Source organism: Ursus maritimus, unplaced genomic scaffold (genome assembly GCF_017311325.1).
Source record: "Ursus maritimus isolate PB19 unplaced genomic scaffold, ASM1731132v1 scaffold_6, whole genome shotgun sequence".
NCBI lineage: Eukaryota > Metazoa > Chordata > Mammalia > Carnivora > Ursidae > Ursus > Ursus maritimus.
Window position 1 is genome coordinate 1,507,951 of NW_024426774.1, and position 6,943 is coordinate 1,514,893.

At 51.0% G+C, this 6,943-nt stretch overlaps 2 long non-coding RNA genes across 2 annotated transcripts in view; one reads left to right on the forward strand and one right to left on the reverse strand.

Annotated features, from left to right (window-relative positions):
* Positions 1–2,541: 2,541 nt before the first annotated feature.
* Positions 2,542–6,943, reverse strand: part of LOC103659849 — a 4,777-nt gene continuing 375 nt past the window's right edge. Inside the window, exons 2-3 of the long non-coding RNA XR_567712.2 lie at positions 5,367–5,500; positions 2,542–4,423 (exon numbers count right to left, since the gene is read on the reverse strand). This is a non-coding gene — a long non-coding RNA (uncharacterized LOC103659849). The remainder of the gene's footprint in view (positions 4,424–5,366; positions 5,501–6,943) is intronic.
* LOC121100945 overlaps positions 4,666–6,943 on the forward strand; it is a 3,706-nt gene continuing 1,428 nt past the window's right edge. Inside the window, exon 1 of the long non-coding RNA XR_005832718.1 lies at positions 4,666–5,187. This is a non-coding gene — a long non-coding RNA (uncharacterized LOC121100945). The remainder of the gene's footprint in view (positions 5,188–6,943) is intronic.

Here is a 6,943-nt window from a genome sequence, read left to right on the forward strand (position 1 = left end):
ATGCTGGGAGGCGTCAACTGCTCGTTACATTCACTCCCTCTTCTGTGTGCCCAGTAGCTTTGTCTACAGTTCTGTGAAGGCACTGATCATCCTTCAAATGTACTTTATTCCAGTATCTGTACCTCCCCAGAAAATTCCTTGGGACCAGAGACATGCCTTCCTCATATATAGGTCCCAAGTTAGTGGTTCACATGGTTGGAGTGTAATCAAGTTTTGTGGAAGTCAATTATATTTTTAAAAAGGAAATAAAGCAAAAGTTGTTTTCATACTTTCAAATTCCCAAAGGATCCTATTTCGTTGTTTTCTGCGCATTGATTAATCCCTTCTCCAGTAAGTAAGGCTAATCGCAGGCCGTGCCAAAGGTTCTCACGTGCTGTAATCGGATACATTCAGAACATTTTAGTCATCTAGAAACGAAGTCGAATGTCCACTGCATTTTTTGTGTGTGAATGTGTGGATAGTTATAAATAGACATGGAAAAACACTCGGGCTGGGTGAACTCAGTTGGCGGGGGCCCTGGATTTGGACCCCCAAATATAGCCTGCTAACAATTTGCCACAGGCACTTTTTTTTTCCACACAGTTCATCATTTCAAACATTCTGAGCAACCATCCTGAATATTTGTTCAAGAGTACATTTTTTCCACTTTGTCTTTTAGCCAAATGTGTGGCTTTTTCTTTAAAAAGAGATGAGAATCTCAGGCACAGATAAATATATACCCCGGCACTTGGCTATAACACAATTCTCTATAGGCAATTCTGCCGCATGTCTGTGGGATTGGTTTAAATCTGGAAGCCTCCGGAAGGCCTCAGTCTCACACTCCTGCCCCCATAGCTGCTTCTGAGGAGAAGGCCCAGGGAGTGGGCCACAGACATTGTTTTCCACTACACAGAGCCAGACAGAGAAAGGGACGCTCAGTGAGGAGTCTCTTGACAGACGTGAGCTCGGGGAAGCCTTGGCTTCGGAGCTGTCTGGTGACGGTGACAGCATGTAGCCACGCGTGCTGCAGCCCCCCCCCTTTTCCTAGTGTTGTCATACTGCTGTGCCACCCACGTCTCTCCCTTCCTGTCCCTCTCCCACCCCACCCCCTCCCGCTTTCCAAGCCCAGCCGCACTGCCGGATTTGACACATCTGATTACAGTTGACCCAGGCATTTCCCAGTGTAACTTTGGTCCATGTCCAACAGCTCGACTGGATCACAGTGCTGGAGATCAGAACAGACTTTCCCATGGGCACCACGTAATTAATGAGGTTTAGATTCCCAGGCTAGACCCTAGAAGCCCATGTAACCCACATGTGCTAGTGATGTCCCAGGTGAGAGTTTGGGGTCAAATTTTGAGAAGAAGTAGACCTGATGGGATCTTCATTTAGCTCTTTGTCCTTGGCCCCACCCTCTTCTTTCTGTCTCTGACGCAAATGGGGTGGCTACTTGGAGGTGAGCTGCCATCAGAACACCTTCTTTAAAAAAAATGTATTTATTTGAGAGAGAGAGAGAGAGGGAGAGAGAGAGAGGAGAGAGCATACAAGCAGGGGGAGGGGCAGAAGGAGAGAGAGAGAAGCACACTCCCCACTGAACAGGAGCCGGATGTGGGTCTTGATCCCAGGACCCTGGGATCATAACCTGAGCCAAAGGCAGAGGCTTAACAAACTGAGCCACCCAGGTGCTCCAACTTTGGGTTTTAAACAACTTGGGTCTGAGATCTCTTGGTCACATGGAAGCCACTCCTGGCCTTGCTGATCCTCATGTCCCTGCCTGGTCAGGCCTGGTGGAGGGGACGGGCCTTGTAGAAACGACAGTGAAAACGCCTGACGGAGAAGAGCCTGGAGGGAAGAGCGGGAGAAGCCAAGGAACATGTTCTCGTTTTGAGACGCGTACAGGACCGGGAAAGCATCCGCAGCAGTCCTCGCGCTCAGCTGCGGGGCGCTCACAGCCCGCCTGGCCGTGAAGATGCCGCCGGCAATTCGCTTTCTGACGGAGCTCGGGGCAGTCTAAATTCCCACCGGCTCTCACTGCGTCAGGCCGGGCCCACCCTCTGCTCCCATGGGAGGGACCCTGGTGCCATGTGGCTTCAGAAAGGGTGGGGGCTGGACCAGCTCCCAGCAAACCCAGCCAGAGGATGCGAGGGCGGGAGACGGAGCTCAGAGGGGACAGCACCGCCCCGGGGCCCACCGAGGTCATTGTCAAAATGCGGCGGCAGCGGCTCTAAGAGTTGTGCGCTGTATCTGGTCACAAAGTGTCACCTTTCCGTGGGCACAGGGCTTCACAACAAAGGACAGCAGCCTTGCAAGCGCCCAAGACGGGGTCAGTGCTTTGGTGCTGGAGAGAAGAGACGGACCGGAGGAGAGCTACGAGCAGGAACCTTACTACCACTATCACTTTTTTTTAAATTACTTTTTAAAGATTTATTTTTATTTATTTGAGAGAGAGAGAGAGAGAGGTGGGAGGGGCAGAGGGAGAGAATCTCAAGCAGATTCCCCGCTGAGCGTGGAGCCTGACATGGGGCTTGATCCCACGACCCCTGAGATCATGACCTGAGCCAAAACCCAGAGCCTTACGCTCCACTGACTGAGCCACCCCGGCGCCCTCCTATTATCGCTTTTAATCATTCTATTAATAGTTACGCCTTACTTTTTTCCTGAGTATTTTCACCTATATTCCGATGTCTCGCAATATCCCCTGGAAGGAGGAAAGGCTGGGGTGTTATAGTCTCATGTACCAGGTGAAGGAACCGAGGCTCAGAACGGATCGCCGACTCCACCGGATCGCACAGGAAGAGCGGCCCTGGTTCTCAAACTGAAAGTGATTCTGCCGGGAGCCGCGGCGACCAGGGCCCCGCAGGAAACAGATGGCACGCTTGGGAGAGGTGATTCACAGGAGCATAAGGAAAGGCCTATTTACAAAGGTGTGCACAGGGTGGAGGGAAGGCGGGGAGGGGGGGAGAGTGACGCGCCCCAAGGTCCGCAAGAGCAGGGAAGCCCTTGCCACGCACAGGCCCGCAGGGGGAAGAGAAGGAGCTCTTACTGGAACTTCGGTGCGAGCCGGGCCCACGGGAGCGGGCCACCAGGCAGGAGCCCGTGCCAAAGCCGGGGAACGAATACCCCCACGTTCTTTCCTCCCACCCCCTCCCGTTTCCTGTTGGTTGGCGCCTCCCATGGGCCAAACCCAACTGGAAACCAGAGGGCAAATACGCCCCGTGTTGTGTTCCAGCCCATGAGGTCAGCTTCCCACAGCCAAGAGTCAGTGGAGAAGCGCAGAGCAAATCTGGGGGGCGGGGGTAGGTGCGGGGACAGGAGACGTCCTGCCGTGGTCTGCTGCACACTGATTATGTAGCAGAAATGGCACCAGGGGACATCTGTGACGGGCTCGTGTCCTTGCTCTGACCCCGTGTGGGGATATGAAACCTCAGGTCGCCAACTCATGTGCATAAAAGTCAAAACTTTGTCTTTCTCCAGTTTAATGTCTGTGTGGAGCTTCCGTTCTTCTGATGGGTGGCAGAAACCTTATCTCAGGCAGTTCGTGGTGTCTCCAGCCAGTTCGGGACCCCAGCACAGTCTAGTCCCTGAGACACCTTCCCCAGGGACTTCGTGTCCATCCGCATGACTCCCAGCTCACCCAGTCGGTAGTGGCCGCCCTCCCCACTCCCCACAGACCCGTCTCAAGGCACCCTTGTTCCCATCTGGTCTCTTGTCATCAGATCAGATGCCCAAGCGCCTGTCCCAGCTGTAAGATCTCTCTAGGTCCTATTCTCTTTCACCCTCTGGAAAGCTCAGAAACAGGTGGCTGTTGTCCTACGGTTCTGCTGGTGGTGGGGGTTCCTAGGGGCTGTCTGCATCCATCCAGCATGCAGCTTTCTCTATTCTGCCTCTGTCACATGGACCTGTGGGGAGATCCTGAGACTTGTCACCTCGGGGCTCATCTCTGGAAGCAAGGCGAAAGTCCTCTTCAGAGCCAAATCCCCAAATGGACCTGGAGTTTCTGTTGTGCCCCTTTCCCCTAGGGGTCTGATCTAGGATCCTTTCCTTGGAGTCACATGGCAATACCTACCCAACCCTCTTGCTTCTCCTGCTCTCCTCCCTTCGGCTGACCACCTCCTCCTCCTCTGCCACTGGCTCCAGGCTGTGGAATTTTTAAGCAACAAATACTTCAAGGTGTTGGAAAATGTCTCTGAGTAACCAGGTTATGTTTCTGTTTCCAAATATATAAGCATAAGCATTATCCTCTAAGTCATTCAAGGATCGGGATTTTGAAGCTCAAAAGCCTAGATTTTGGCCACCCCAAAGCCTTTTCTCTTGAAAAAAAAAATTTTTTTTTTTTATCTCTACCATGGCCATAATTAAACACTCAAAACCAGGAACCGTCTTCTTGGTTGTCTGCCTTCACTTGTGACGTCTCTTCCCCGGGGCAGGAAGCCTCAGCTGCCATCTGAAAAAGAACCTCAAGTTACCAGAACTTTCCAGAATGGAAATGGTAGTAGTTAAGGCAGGGATGGATTTACCATGAAGCTAATGAGGGTCCCTTACTTTCAAGATCCCCTTCCAAGACTTGGGTAGGGACTCAAGCCACGGTTCCATGGGTTCGTGTGTTTTTATAAAACTAACAAATTTTCAGATGTTTTAAAACTCCCATCAGTTAAGACCCCTGTCTCCTTCCGCTCAGACTTCCTTTCCAGCACATTCTATCCACTTTGGGGGGTGCTCTAGCAGCTGTGGATGTTTGGGAGCTCTGGCCGAGGAGAAGTCGAGCTGCATCCACGCCGTGACAGCCTTAGTCCAGGGCAAGAGCAGTGTAACCGGCACTTTCGGGGGTCCCACTCTTTTCTCCTCTGGCTTCATTCCTACCCTAAGGGTAAGGAGTCTACAGGGCCAAAGGGCCAAGTGCACCCAGAGCTTCAGCCTCTTCTAGACCCCACTCCAGGTGTGGCAGCCATGGAGGTTTCCTCTCAGAAGTCCCTTCATGAAGAGCATGCCGGTCCACAGCGGGGAGTCCCGTCAGCTGAGATCCCCCCACCACTGAACCTTTAGGATCTGCCAGGGCTTGAGCCAAGGCCATGCTCCCCCTGGGCAGCCTTCAGATGAATGAAGAAGAGCGCCAGGGTCCTAGCAGCTGGACACTGCCGCCCAATGGGGGCCGCTTCTAATGGGCCGTCCTCCCGCTCCAACCTCCGATCAGGTTGGGTAAGACTTCAGGTAGGCATTTCAGTCTGCGTCGCTGCCTATTCCCCTTCCCTGTGTCCTTCCACATGTTTCAGATTTGCACTGTGGGGTGGAGTCTTTCTCTGCCCATTCCTGCTTCCTCCCCTTGCAGTTTCAACAGGCATTACCCCCAGTAAACCTCCAGTACTTCCATCGCCCCAGCGGCTGCTTACCAGAGGACCAACCTGACACGTTGGTACTGGGAGTGGCCCAGGAAAGCAGGCAAGAAGGTGTGGCAGGGGGCCTGATCAGTGATCAGGGGGTGTGTTCCATCTCAGGAGGTATGTCCACGGAGCACCGAGGGTCCCTGCAGCAAGGGGGCAACCCAGTAGCTATCATTTTCACTGACATTGACTTGGGAGAATGCTCTGATGGTGGAAAAACCCAAGCTGCAATGCTTTGGGCTTAAAAAAAACAACGGGGCATGCAAGTAGAGGGGTACAGAATCTATGTGTATAAACACAGGGGATCCAGTGGTTGACTTAGGTTGCAATGACCTTCTACAGAGAGAGAATGAAAAACCGAGCGCAATTAACAAACAACAGAAATCTATTTGGGGCGCCTGGGTGGCACAGCGGTTGGGCGTCTGCCTTCGGCTCAGGGCGTGATCCCGGCGTTATGGGATCGAGCCCCACATCAGGCTCCTCCTCTATGGGCCTGCTTCTTCCTCTCCCACTCCCCCTGCTTGTGTTCCCTCTCTCGCTGGCTGTCTCTATCTCTGTCAAATAAATAAATAAAATCTTAAAAAAAAACAGAAATCTAAAGACAAAGGCCGGAGGATACTTAAGCAGTTCCAAAAAGGCCATGTCTCCCGCCATGGGAGAGGAGGAAAGTCTAAAAACGAAACTCAGAGCTAAAAGGTGGAGTTGCCAAGCATCAGTGATGATGGGGTCCTCAGCCGCGGCAGGTTCGTTAGGGCCCTGACAGAAGCAATGGGGTCGTCTGGGCGGATGCCCCTGATAGTTGTGGTTCCGGAGACTCCTCTGAACCCTCTGAACCACTTCTCTTTTTGTGATATTGAAATCTAGAATTAGAAATATATTATTTGGGGGTGCCTGGGTGGCTCAGTCAGTTGAGCAGCCGACTCTCAGCATCGGCTCAGGTCATGATCTCAGGGTCGTAAGGTTGAGCTGTGTGTAGGGCTCTGCACTCATTGGGAATCTGCTTAAGAGTCTCTCTCTCCCTCTGCCCCACCCCCCCCAAAATAAATAAATAAATATTTAAAAAGAAAATATATATATATATATTATTTGGTTTTTGTCCCCATTTCTGACACAGAGCCTCTTGGAATTTCCTAAGTGATGAGAGCAGTAAAGGTGTCTTTTGTTATGACACCCCAGGCATCATGGCAGAACATCGTGGGACTAAAAATCATATTGTGAAATGCATGTGTTCTGGCTGCAAAAGTATGGGGTTGTGGAGGAGAAGTGAGTCAGAATAAGTCCATGGAAAATTCTTCCAATCATGAAAATTCTTCACCACCTTGCAACGTCAAATTGCAAACAGAGAATTTGTTTCTTTTTGACATCTACTCAAAACTGTCAATCATAAAAAACAAGCTTTGATCAACCATGCTAGGGCATAGACTGAATCAGCTTCATACTCTCTTTACAGAAAATGCGATTACAAAATCATTGTCATACGTAAAGGCTGTCAAAGTATACACAGCAACCCCCAAATGTAGAAAAAAATATTAAAAAAGCATATAAGTTAATTAGTAAAATATGTTACTTTTCTGGGTTTTTTTTTT